This window comes from Balaenoptera musculus, chromosome X (assembly GCF_009873245.2).
Source record: "Balaenoptera musculus isolate JJ_BM4_2016_0621 chromosome X, mBalMus1.pri.v3, whole genome shotgun sequence".
NCBI classification, from domain to species: Eukaryota; Metazoa; Chordata; class Mammalia; order Artiodactyla; family Balaenopteridae; genus Balaenoptera; species Balaenoptera musculus.
Genome location: NC_045806.1, coordinates 41,848,821 through 41,862,224, shown reverse-complemented (window position 1 = coordinate 41,862,224; position 13,404 = coordinate 41,848,821). Strand labels below are relative to the sequence as shown.

The following is a 13,404-nucleotide window of genomic DNA, read 5'->3' as shown; positions in this document are numbered from 1 at the left end:
AAGATGAGAATAGGGGGCTGGAGGTCTTTGGGAGAAGGACTGATTAGGGATGACATGTTTTCTGTGGGCATGATCAAAGCAGCATTGAGTCTTTGAGGGGGGTTACTGTTGTTAGTCGTTTTCCTGGAGTTTGGCTTATCCTGAAGGAAAGATATGAAGACCCTTGTTGGGGAAGCAGTGAAGTGAATGTATAGTTTTATTGAGGGGGGATGCTTTGAGGCAAAGCAGGGGAGGTAAGTCCCAGAGACCATATGGTGTCTCTGACTGAAGGGTTTCAGTTTTCAGGAAGAGGGATGTGGGGTTTTGCTCTGTTGAAAAGAAATGAAGATCACTAATATGAGTGAATTTAAAGGCTATTACTAGGCCCAAATCAATAAAGTCAGAAATGAAAAAGGAGAAGTTACAACCAACACCACAGAAATACAAAGGATCATAAGAGATTACTATAAAAACTATACACCAATAAAATGGACAACCTAGAAGAAATAGACAAATTCCTAGAAATGTACAATCTCCCAAGGTGGAACCAGGAAGAAATAGAAAATATGAACAGACCAAATACCAGTAATGAAATTGAATCAGTAATTAAAAACTCCCAACAGACAAAAGTCCAGGGCCAGATGGCTTCACACATGAATTCCACCAAACATTTAGAGAAGAATTAACATCTATCCTTCTCAAACTATTCCAAAAAATTGTAGAGGAAGGAACACTTCTGAACTCATCCTATGAGGCCAGCATCACCGTGATACCAAAACTAGAGAAAGATATCACAAAAAAAGAAAATTAGAGGCCAATATCAGTGATTACTATAGATGCAAAAATGCTCAACAAAATATTAGCAAACCGAATCCAACAATACATTAAAAGGATCATACATCATAACCAAGTGGGATTTATCCCAGGGATGCAAGAATGGTTCAATATCTGAAAATCAATCCATGTGATACACCACATTAACAAATTGAAAAATAAAAATCATAAGATCATCTCAATAGATTGATGCAGAAAAAGCTTTTAACAAAATTCAACATCCAATTATTATAAAAACTCTCCACAAAGTGGGTATAGAGGGAACATACCTCAACATAATAAAGGCCATATATAATAAGCCCATAGCTAACATCATACTCAACAGTGAAAAGCTAGACATTTCTCCAAAGAAGACATACAGATGGCCAAAAAGCACATGAAAAGATGCTCAACATCATTAATTATTAGAGAAATGCAAATCAAAACCACAATGAGGTATCACCTCACACAGGTCAGAATGGCCATCATCAAAAAATCTACAAACAATAAATGCTGGAGAGGGTGTGGAGAAAAGGGAATGTTGGTGGGAATGTAAATTGGTACAGCTACTATGGAGAACAGTATGGAGGCTCCTTAAAAACCTAAATATAGAGTTGCCATATGATCCAGCAATCCCACTCCTGAGCATATACCTGGAGAAAACCATAGTTCGAAAAGATACATACACCCCGATGTTCATAGCAGCACTATTTACAATAGCCAAGACATGGAAGCAACCTAAATGTCCATCGACAGAGGAATAGATAAAGAAGATGTGGTACATATATACAATGGAATATTACTCAGCCATAAAAAAGAACAAAATATGACATTTGCAGCAACATGGATGGAACTAGAGACTGTCATACTGAGTGAAGTAAGTCAGACAGAGAAGGACAAATATTGTATGATACCGCTTATATGTGGAATCTAAAAAAATGGTACAAAGGGATTTATATACAAAACAGAAATAGTCACAGATGTAAAAAACAATTTTATGGTTACCAGGGAGAAAGTGGGGAGGGATAAATTGGGAGACTGAGATTGACATAAACACACTACTCTATGTAAAACAGATAACTAATAAAGACCTACCGTATAGCACAGGGAACTCTACTCAATACTCTGTAATGATCTATATGGGAAAACACTCTAAAAACAGAGTTGATATATGTATATGTATATACACATACACTTCGATGTACAGCAGAAAGTAACACAACATTGTAAATCAACTATACTCAAGAAAAATTTTAAAAAACAGTGAAAAGCTGAAAGCATTTCCTCTAAGATCAGGAATGTGACAAGGATGCCCACTCTTGCTACTTTTATTCAACACGGTATTTGAAGTCCTAGCCACAGCAATAACATAAGAAAAAGAAATAAAAGGAATCCAAATCAGAAAGAAATAAGTAAAACTGTCACTATTTGCAGATGACATGATACTACACATAGAAAATCCTAAAGATGCCACCAAACAAACTAGTAGAGCTCATCAATGAATTCATTAAGTTGAAGGCCACAAAATCAATATACAGAAATTTGTTGCATTTCTATACAATAACAATGAACTATCAGTGGGGACTTCCCTGGTGGTCCTGTGGTTAAGTGTCCACCTTCCAATGCAGGGGGTGTGGGTTTGATCCCTGGTCAGGGAACTAAGATCCCACATACCGCAGGGCAACTAAACCCGTGTGCCACAACTACTGAGCCTGCGTGCCACAACAAGAGAGCCTTGTGCTGCAACTACAGAGCCCACATGCTCTGGAGCCTGCGCTCCACAACTACAGAGCCCATGGGCTCACAACTAGAGAGCCCGCACATTGCAACTACTGAGCCTGTGTGCCCTGGAGCCTGCATGCCACAACTAGAGAATCCCGTGCGCCACAACTACTGAGCCCATGTGCCCCAACTAGAGAGCTGGCACACTGCAACTACTGCGCGCACATGCTCTGGAGCCTGCACACCACAACTAGGGAGAAGCATGTGCGCCGCAACAAAGAGCCCACGTACCACAACGAAAAATCCCATGTGCCGCAACTAAGACCCAACACAGCCAAAAATAAATAAATAAATAAAAATTAAAAAAAAACAATGAAAGAAAGAGAAATTAAGGAAATAATACCATTTACCTTTGCATCAGAAAGGATAAAATACCTAGGAACAAATCTAACTAAACAGGTAGAATACTTGTACTTGGAAAACTATAAGACACTGATGAAAGAAACTGAAGACTACACAAACAGATGGAAAGAATCTTGTATTGGAAGAATTAATATTGTTAAAATGACCATACTACCAAAGGCAATCTACGGATTTGATGCAATTCCTGTCAAAATACCAATGGCATTTTTCAAAGAACTCGAACAAATTAATTAATTAATCATTTATTTATTTATTTTTGCTGCACCACACAGCATGCAGGATCTCAGTTCCCTGACCAGAGATTGAGCCTACACCCCCTGCAGTGAAAGCACAGAATCTTAACCACTGGACCACCAGGGAAGTCCTTAGAACAAATAATTTAAAATTTTGTATGGAAACCCAAAAGACCCCAAATAGCCAAAACATTCTTGAGAAAGAAGAACAAAGCTGGAGGTATCACACTCCCAAACTAGTAGCTGGAGGTATCTTCAGACTATACTACAAAGTTAAAGTAATCAAAACAGTATGGTACTGGCACAAAAACAGACACATAGATCAATGGAACAGAATAGAAAGCCCATAAATAAACCCACGCACATATGGTCAATTAATCTATGACAAAGGAGATAAAAATATACAAGGGGGAAAGACAGTCTCTTCAATAAGTGGTGCTAGGAAAATTGGAAAGCTACATGTAAAAGAATGAAATTAGAACATTTTCTCACACCATATAAAAAAATAAACTTAAAATGGATTAAAGACCTAAATGTAAGACCAGAAACCATAAAACTCATAGAAGAAAACACTATGACATAAATTGTAGCAATATTTATTTGGACCTGTCTCCTACAGCAAAGGAAACAAAAACAAAAATTAAAAAATGGGACCTAGGACTTCCCTGGTGGCGCAGTGGTTAAGAATCTGCCTGCCAATGCAGGGGACATGGGTTCGAGCCCTGGTCCAGGAAGATCCCACATGCCGTGGAGTAACTAAGCCTGTGTGCCACAGCTACTGAGCCCATGCTCTAGAGTCCGCGACCACAACTACTGAGCCCGCGTGCCACAACTACTGAAGCCTGCGCACCTAGAGCCCGTGGCCCACAACAAAGAGAAGCCAATGCAATGAAAAGCCCCTGCTCGCCTCAACTAGAGAAAGCCCACGTGCAGCAACGAAGACCCAAAGCAGCCAAAAAAAAAAAAAAAAAATTAAATAAATTTATTTTAAAAAATGGGACCTAGTTAAACTTAAAAGCTTTTGAGGGCTTCCCTGGTGGCGCAGTGGTTGAGAATCTGCCTGCCAATGCAGGTGACACGGGTTCAAGCCCTGGTCTGGGAAGATCCCACATGCCACGGAGCAACTAGGCCCGTGAGCCACAACTACTGAGCCTGCGCGTCTGGAGCCTGTGCTCTGCAACAAGAGAGGCCGCGATAGTGAGAGGCCCGCGCACCGCGATGAAGAGTGGCCCCCGCTTGCCACAACTGGAGAAAGCCCTCGCACAGAAACGAATACCCAACTCAGCCAAAAATAAAAATTAATTAATTAAAAAAAAAAAAAAGCTTTTGAGCAGCAAAGGAAACCACTGACAAAACAAAAAGGCAACCTACTGAAAGAGAGAAAATATTTGCAAATGATATGACTGATAATGGGTTAATATCCAAATTATATAAAGAGCTTATACAACTCAATATATTAAAAAAACCCAAACAACCCTATTTAAAAATGGGCAGAAGAACTGAATAGACATTTTTCTGAAGAAGACATACAGATGGCCAACAAGCCCATGAAAAGATGCTCAATATCGCTAATCATCAGAGAAATACAAATCAAAACCACAAAGAGATATCGCCTCACACCTGCCAGAATGACTATCATCAAAAAGACCACAAACAGGGGCTTCCCTGGTGGTGCAGTGGTCGAGAGTCTGCCTGCCAATGCAGGGGACACGGGTTCGAGCCCTGGCCTGGGAAGATCCCACATGCCGCGGGGCAACTGGGCCCGTGAGCCACAACTACTGAGCCTGCGCGTCTGGAGCCCGTGCTCCGCAGCAGGAGAGACCGCGATAGTGAGAGGCCCACGCACCGCGATGAGGAGTGGTCCCCGCTTGCCACAACTAGAGGAAGCCCTCGCACAGAAACGAAGACCCAACACAGCCAAAAATAAATAAATAAATAAATAAAAATTAAAAAAAAAAAGACCACAAACAACAAACATTGGGGAGCATGTGGAGAAAAGGGTACCCTTGTACATTGGTGGTGGGAATGTAAATTGGTACAGCCACTGTGGGAAACAGTATGGAGGTACATCAAAAAACTAAAAATAGGACTACAATATGACCCAGCAATTCCACTCCTGGGCATATATCCAAAAAAAAAACCCCAAAAACTTTAATTTGAAAAGACACATGCACCCCAATATGCATAGCAGCATTATTTACACTAGCCAAGATATGGAAAGCAATCTAAGTGTCCATCAACAGAAAATGGATAAAGCTGTGGTATATATATACAATGGACTACTACTCAGCCATAAAAAAGAATAAAATTTTGTCATTTGCAACAACATGTATGGACCTGGAGTGTACTATACTTAGTGAAATAAGTCAGACAGATGAAGACAAACACTGTATGTTATCACTTATATGCAGAATTAAAAAAAATAAAACAAATGAATATAACAAAAAAGAAACAGACTCACAGATATAGAGAACAAACTAGTGGTTACCAGTGAGGAGAGGGAAGAGGGGAGGGGAAAAACAGGGGTAGGAGATTAAGAGATAAAAACTGCTATGTATAAAATAAATAAGCAATAAGGATATATTGTGCAACACAGGGAATATAGTCAATATTTTGTAACAACTTTAAATGGAGTATAATCAATTAAAATATTGAATCATTATGTTATATGCCTGAAATTAATATAATATTGTAAATCAACTATACCTTGATTTTTTTTTTAAATCTGTTCTGCGAATCCATATATTTTTTTTAATTTTTAATTTTATTTATTTATTTATTTATGGCTGTGTTGGGTCTTCGTTTCTGTGCGAGGGCTTTCTCTAATTGCGGCAAGCGGGGGCCACTCTTCATCGCGGTGCGCGGGCCTCTCATTATCGCGGTCTCTCTTGTTGCGGAGCACAGGCTCCAGACGCGCAGGCTCAGTAATTGTGGCTCACGGGCCTAGTTGCTCCGCGGCATGTGGGATTCTCCCAGACCAGGGCTCGAACCCGTGTCCCCTGCATTGGCAGGCAGATTCTCAACCACTGCGCCACCAGGGAAGCCCTACCTTGATTTTTAAATTTATTTATTTTTATTTATTTATGGCTGTGTTGGGTCCTCACCTCTGTGTGAGGGCTTTCCCTAGTTGTGGCAAGCGGGGAACCACTCTTCATCACGGTGCGCGGGCCTCTCACTATCGCGTCCCCTCTTGCTGCGGAGCACAGGCTCCAGACACGCAGGCTCAGTAATTGTGGCTCACGGGCCCAGTCGCTCCGCGGCATGTGGGATCCTCCCAGACCAGGGCTCGAACCCGTGTCCCCTGCATTGGCAGGCAGATTCTCAACCACTGCGCCACCAGGGAAGCCCTATACCTTGATTTTAAAACGGCTATTACTACGTTATTTGAAAATTATTAGAGTGAAGAGAGCTGGAATCTCTGAGATTGTAGGACCACGTATTACTCAGGCTGAGAAGGTAGGAAGTTTCGATGAAGCAATCTGGCGCACCCCAAACTGATGGCATTGGGAGTCTCTGGGGGGGGGGGGAGGGTCTTAGGCTAAGAGCATTGCTTCTTTATCCCAGAGGAGGCGATAAAAGAGTCCCTTAGGCAAAGGCTATTATCTCTGGTTGAGGAAATGTAGGGGCATCTGGCTGATTTGGGGGTTTCTGGGGCTGAGGGGTGTTTTGCTTCCCTTAGGAAGAGCAATTAGGGAGTCTCACAGACTGAAGATAGTTTTATGTCTGCCTGACGGGGATCACCCCAAAAGGCTTTAAGTCGTCTCTCAGTCCTAACGATCTTGAGGATGTTGGAGGGTACAGAAAATACCCAACCACTTTAATTACCAGCAGGAGCTCTTGGTTTTTCTACTTGCTCCCCCCCTTACCCTGTCTAGGGTGGCCCTCAGAGAGAACTTACCTCAGAGGTGAAGCGGCAGTGGAGCATTGCTCGACAATGAGATGAAATCCCAGAATTCAACTGCCCAAGAACAATCAACTAATCAGAACAGTTAATTAACTTGATCTGGTCAATCGGAGGTCAGGAGAGTAGGTGGGGCAAGTGAGGCAGTAGTGGGATTTGTCAGTCCAGAGTCCGCGCCTTTTCGAAGTCAGCGGAGATTTCGAGTTTCCCGCTTGAAGCAAGATTGCGTCCCACCAGAATTGGCCACTCCAGCTTCCGTAGGCCCATTAGCATGCATGCTCAGATGTTACCTTTGCCTTCAGCTTACATTTTTCTACCCTCTGCTGTGTGTTTTTGCTGTTTAATTTTAATAAATGGTATATGTGAGGCAGGCCGCCATCTCAAATCCTTCCCGTCAGTCTCCGATTTCCTCAGATGTGGGGTCTTTCCTAGGGCCTCCTAGGACCTCTCTAATAACTTAAAAATTTTAAACTTAAAGAAAAAAAACCTGTTTTCGATATGTGCGTTTTCGATATGTGCTTTTTCTGGAAGACCCGATAACCAGAAACATGCTTTATCCCTTAATACTATTATTTACAATAATAGTATTAAAAAGAATACCCATGTAATTGGGGCTTGCTGTGTCCCTCAGGGGGCCCAGAAGTCACTTTTTTCTAGGAAGTCTTTCCTATACCCACCCCCAATAGGTCCCCAGTAGTGCCTCCAATAGGTCCCCAATACCCCCTGGGCTTTCCATCGCAGCCCTGATCTAAGTTCCTACTCCTTCTTAGGGCAAGGAGGACAGGGCAATGACCCATGTGCCAAGCACAAAGCCATTTATGTGCATCATCCCATTTAATTTTCACAACTGCTCCTTAAGTTAAGTACTGTTATCATCCCCTGTGTGCAGATGCTGAGACTGAGGTGCTGAGACTTAAGCAACCTGGTCAAGGTCACAGGATCAGTAGGTAGCAGAACTGGAGTTCACCCCCAAGTTGAATTGAGTCCAAAGTCTGTGCTTTTACTTACTCTTCTATATTGCCTCAAATATTTGTTGGTTGGTTGAATGAATGAATGAGTGAATGAATCTTAAAATTACAAAGGACCTTTAACATAATTTACTTAATCTTCTATAATCACACATAATTTTATGTGGCTGCTGTAACAAATTATCAGAAACCTTGTGGCATAAAACAATAGAAATGTATGTATGTATTTTTTTTTGGTTTTTTTAAACATCTTTATCGGAGTATAATTGCTTTACAATGTTGTGCTAATTTCTGCTGTATAACAAAGTGAATTAGCTATATGTATGCATATATCCCCATATTCCCTCCCTCTTGAGTCTCCCTCCCACCCTCCCTATCCCACCCCTCTAGGTGGTCACAAAGCACCGAGCTGATCTCCCTGTGCTATGCGGCTGCTTCCCACTAGCTATCTATTTTACATTTGGTAATATATGTAAATCCATGCCACTCTCTCACTTTGTCCCAGCTTACCCTTCCCCCTCCCCGTGTCCTCAAGTCCATTCTCTAGTAGGTCTGTGTCTTTATTCCCTTCCTGCCCCTAGGTTCTTCATGACCATTTTTTTTTTATTTTTTAGATTCCATATATATCTGTTAGCATACGGTATTTGTTTTTCTCTTTCTGACTTACTTTGCTCTGTATGACAGGCTCTAGGTCCATCCACCTCACTACAGATAACTCAATTTCGTTTCTTTTTATGGCTGAGTAATATTCCATTGTATATATGTGCCACATCTTCTTTATCCATTCATTTGTTGATGGACACTTAGGTTGCTTCCATGTATGTATGTTTTTGAATGTTTCAGTGAAATATTCTGACCTTTATTTCTCACAGTTCTGGAGGCCAGAAGTCTGAAATTAGTTCCTCTGGGCTGAAATCAAGGAGTCAGCAGGGCTGCACTCCTTTCAGAGGCTCTAGGAAAGAATCTTCTTGTTGCCTCTTCCAGCTTCTGGTGGCTGCCAGCATTCTTTGGCTTGTGGCTGCATCATTCTAATCTCTGCCTCCATGGTTATATTGCCTTCTTCCCTCGGTCTGTGCCAAATCTCCCTCTGCTTTCCCCTGATAAGGACACTTATGATACATTTAGGGCCCACCCAGATAATCCAGGATAATCTCCCTATCTCAAGATCGTTAATCACATCTGCAAAGTCTTTTCTATTGTTGTTGAAAGGTAATACTCATAGGTTCCAGGAATTAGGATGTGGCTATCTTTGGAGGGGGGGCTGTTATTAAGTCTCCTCTCTGGTCCCCAAGGATTCATGTCCATCCCACATGCAAAATACATGCACTCCATCCCCAAGTCCCCAAATTCTCAATCCATCACAGTATCAGCTCAAGTCTAAAATCTCATCTAAATATCACCAGCTCAAGAGTACCAAATCTCATCTTCTAAAATAGGTATGGGTGGTACTCTGGGTATGATCCATCCTGGGGCAAAATTCCTCTTTGGACTTGAACACCAGAAAACAAATTAACTGTTCCTAAAATACAGTGGTGGGACAGGCATAGAATAGTAGTTATAGACATTATCATTTCAAATAGCAGAAAATGGAAGAAAGAAGGAGTCATTGGCCCTAAGCAATTTTTAAATCTAGCAGGGAAAATTCCATTGGGTTTCAAGGTCTGGGAATAATCCTCTGTGACTTGAGGCTCTGTCCTATGGGCCTACAGCTCTGCCCTCAGAGTCATTCTTCCTTTCTCTTGAAGTGTGGCATATGTTTGTAATTGAGTAGTTTTATCAGCCTTTTTGATGCCTGTAGAATTTTGGGAGTCTGGCAGTCTTTCCTTCATTTTTTCTTGCCTCTGTTTCGTTCAGTTCAATCTGTCCATGTTTCTGAAGATATAACATCAAAAATTGTGTGGGTCTCCCACGTATGTCCAGAGATTCACACCATTAAACCAGATGGTCCTCCACATATCTTTCCTAGATTATCCTAGCTCTATTCCTGGGTATGGCTGAGATGGTTGAAGAGATTCACGAGTCACACATCTAATCTCTGCAGTACTAGCAAACACAGCCACACTCTTGACTTTCTCTCCAGAGCACACCTTTCTGAGAATGAATCTCTTAATTTAATGTCTTTTGCAATCTCGATAGACTGAGAATTCCCCAAATTATCAAATCCTAGACCCCTTTTGCTTAACCATTTTCCCCTCAATTTACCTAATTCCTTTGACATTTTACTATATGCAGCAAGAATAAATCAGACCACACCTTCAACACTTTGCTTGGAAATCTCCTCAGCTAAATATCCAAGTTCATTGCTTACAAGCTCTGATTTCCACACAACTGTAGGACACAATTCACTAAGTTTTCTGCCAGTGTAACAAGGATTGTCTTTCCTTAAGTTTCCAATAACATGTTCCTCATTTGCTTCTGAGCCCTTATCAACAGCACCTTTAATGTTCATATTTCTACTATTTTGCTTATGACAATATATGTATTCTCTAAGATGATGTAGGTTTTCTCTTCCATGCTCCTCACTTCCTTCTGAGATCTCACCAGAATCACCTTCAAAGTTGTTATTTCTACTGACAGTCTTTTCAATTCAATCTAGGACATTTCTATCAAGCTTCTCAGCATTCTTCTAGCTTCTACCCATTAGCCAGTTCCAAAGCCACTTTCATATCTTTAGGTATTTGTTACAGCAGCATTCCACTTTTAGGTAGCAAAATCAGGTATTAGTTTCTTATGGCTGCTGTAACAAGTGACCACAAACTTGGTGACATAAAACAATAGAGCTTTATTTTCTCACAGTCTGGAGGTCATAAACCTGAAATCAGCATCACTGGCCTAAATTAAGGGTGTCAGAAGGGCTGTACTCTATCTACAGGTTCTAGGGAGAATCCATTTTTTGCCTCTTTCAGCTTCTGATTGCTCACATCATTCCTTGGCTTCAGGCGGCATTACTCCAATCTTGAAGGCCAGCATCCTCAGATCTCTCTCTATTCCATCTTCACATTGCCTTCTCCTCTGTGTATCTCTTCAAATCTCTCTCTACCTTTCTTCCTTCCTTCCTTCCCTTCCTTCCTTCCTCCCTCCCTTCCTCCCTCCCTCCCTTCTTTCCTTCCATGTTCAGTTTTTATTTTCTCTAAAAATTGAGGTAAAGGGAACTCTTTAGAAAAAGAAACAATCTGCATGATTGAAAATGGAGGGCCTAACCTACACAGTGTTATATGTCAATTATATCTCAATAAGGCTGGCAATTTTTTTTAACCTGAAAAAAATAACTGGAAAAAGAAAATGGGAAGGTCCAGCTTCATACAGTGGCTTCAGGATGCTCAGAGGAAGGAACTAAAGTTGGCCAAAGTTAGCCAAGATTTTCCTGAGTTGTCTAGACTCAAGAGATGCGACTAGTATTCCAAAGAGAAAAGAGATCAGTCAAAAGTTTGAGTCTTACAGTCCCTGGAAATATGTAACCCTGATGCTCCTGTCGCCTCAGCTGAAAATGTTGGCTGGCATTTCTGGTATTGATGAAGAAACTGCCCCCAGTTTCCCAGGCTCTTCTGCCTTCCCCATGCCCACCTGGGATCTGCCCAGTCCTCCTGCCCCAAGAGAGCACTCTATTCATGAAATTCTTGGAGAAGAATCCTCTGCAGTTGTGAGCATCTCATGCTGTGAGCCAGCTTCACAAGAGCATTGGGTGTGCCAAGGTTTCCGTAAGGGTCAGGAGAATCAGAACAGGGCAGGCTCTGCAACAGCAGTAAACCAGAAGGAAAATCCTTCAGGATGGTCCTTCTCCTTGGTCCCCTTTCATTATGGCGTGGACTTGGCCTGATAAGGCTGTGGCTCTTCTACCAGCTCTACTCCCACTGGATTTCTAGAAGCTCACAGCTGACGTTCCACAGGCACTCAGCCATTTTGTTACTTCAGGCCCTTGGAGATACCCAGGTCCTCTTGCGGTCATTGAAGTACTTGGCACTCAGGGGCTCCAGGCCCTCAGTTATGGCACAGTGCAGTCTGGTCTGTGCTCCCTTCTCCCACACCAATTTGACAAAGAGGGAGAAGAGCTGCCAGAGCAGGCACAGCAGGAATGAGTATTGAACAAGCTCAGAGTGGACCATGCCTGGGTGCACTGCATAGAGGGTGGCCCCCATCCGTTGGAGCCTCTTGGCCAGCTCCCAAGTAAAAAGTATGTTGGCCATCTTGCTGTGGCAATATGCAAAACCCCAGCTACAGCGCTTCTCACTCTCAAGGTCCTGGAAGCGAATCTTGCCAGCATGGTGAGCCACCGATGACAGGTTCACCATCTGTGCAGGAGCAGACTCCTTCAGCTGCTCCAGGAGAGAGCAAGTGAGAAGGAAGTGGCCCAGGCAGTTGATTCCCAGGTGGGTTTCAAAGCTGTAAGCTGTCTTGGAATATGGACACATCATCATTCCTGTAGTGTTGATCAGAATATGGAGCTGCTTTTGCACTGCCAGAAGGCTTTCAGCAAAAGCTCAGATGGATTTGGTATTGGATAGGTCCAGCTTCCACACCAGCACCTGGGAGTTCTTTGTATTAGCTCAGATTTCACTAGCAGCAGATTCCCACTTCAGTACATCTCAGCAGGCAGTGCATACTCCTCTGCTAGCGAGCTGTCTGGCCGTCTCCTTACTGATGCCCATGTTGGCTCCGGTGATCACCACTATCTTCCCGGGAAGCTGCACATTTGTTCTCCAAATCCCACCAGCAAAGAACTTCCTAATGGACAGAGCTATCACATACAGGAAAGAAAGGAGGGAGGTGAGTAGTCCTAAGATAACCAGCATCTTTTCAACTTCTTTAGTTGCTGCTGCTTTAGCAAAAGCAGCTTCGACTCCAATTCTGGCTCCAGCCCCTGGTCTGGCTCCAATTCTTGGCTGCTTCTCTCTGCTTCTCCCTCCCACTCCTTTACCTCCTCTCTCTCCTGGACTCTGGGCATCTCTTATGCATCTCTTATGAGGATACATGTAATTGCATTTAGGACCCACCCAGATAATCCAAGATAATCTCCACATCTCAACAGCCTTAACTTAATCATATTTACAAAGAACCATTTTCCAAGTAAGGTAATATTTACAGTGTCCAGGGACTATGACCTAATATCTTTGGGGGCCATTATTCTGCCTACTGCAAGGAGTAAGTCAGATACCTTGTTCTGAAGTTCTGGGGTCACTGGGTTTGGAAAGGAGTGACTGGAGCTCTTTGAGGCCAAATGGGGTGGAAGACAGTGCAGCCTGGTGGGAGGGATGTGGGCTCTGTAGGCAGACAGACCTGAGTTCACTTCCCTGCCCCAACACCTGATGACTGAGTGACCTTGGGCAAGTCACTCAACCTCCCTGACTTTCCATTTCCTCCTCTGTGA

The 13,404-nt window shown here is 42.6% G+C and overlaps 1 pseudogene; it reads right to left on the bottom strand.

Annotated features, from left to right (window-relative positions):
* Positions 1 to 11,881: 11,881 nt before the first annotated feature.
* On the bottom strand, positions 11,882 to 12,829 carry LOC118889161 (annotated as a pseudogene).
* Positions 12,830 to 13,404: the final 575 nt, after the last annotated feature.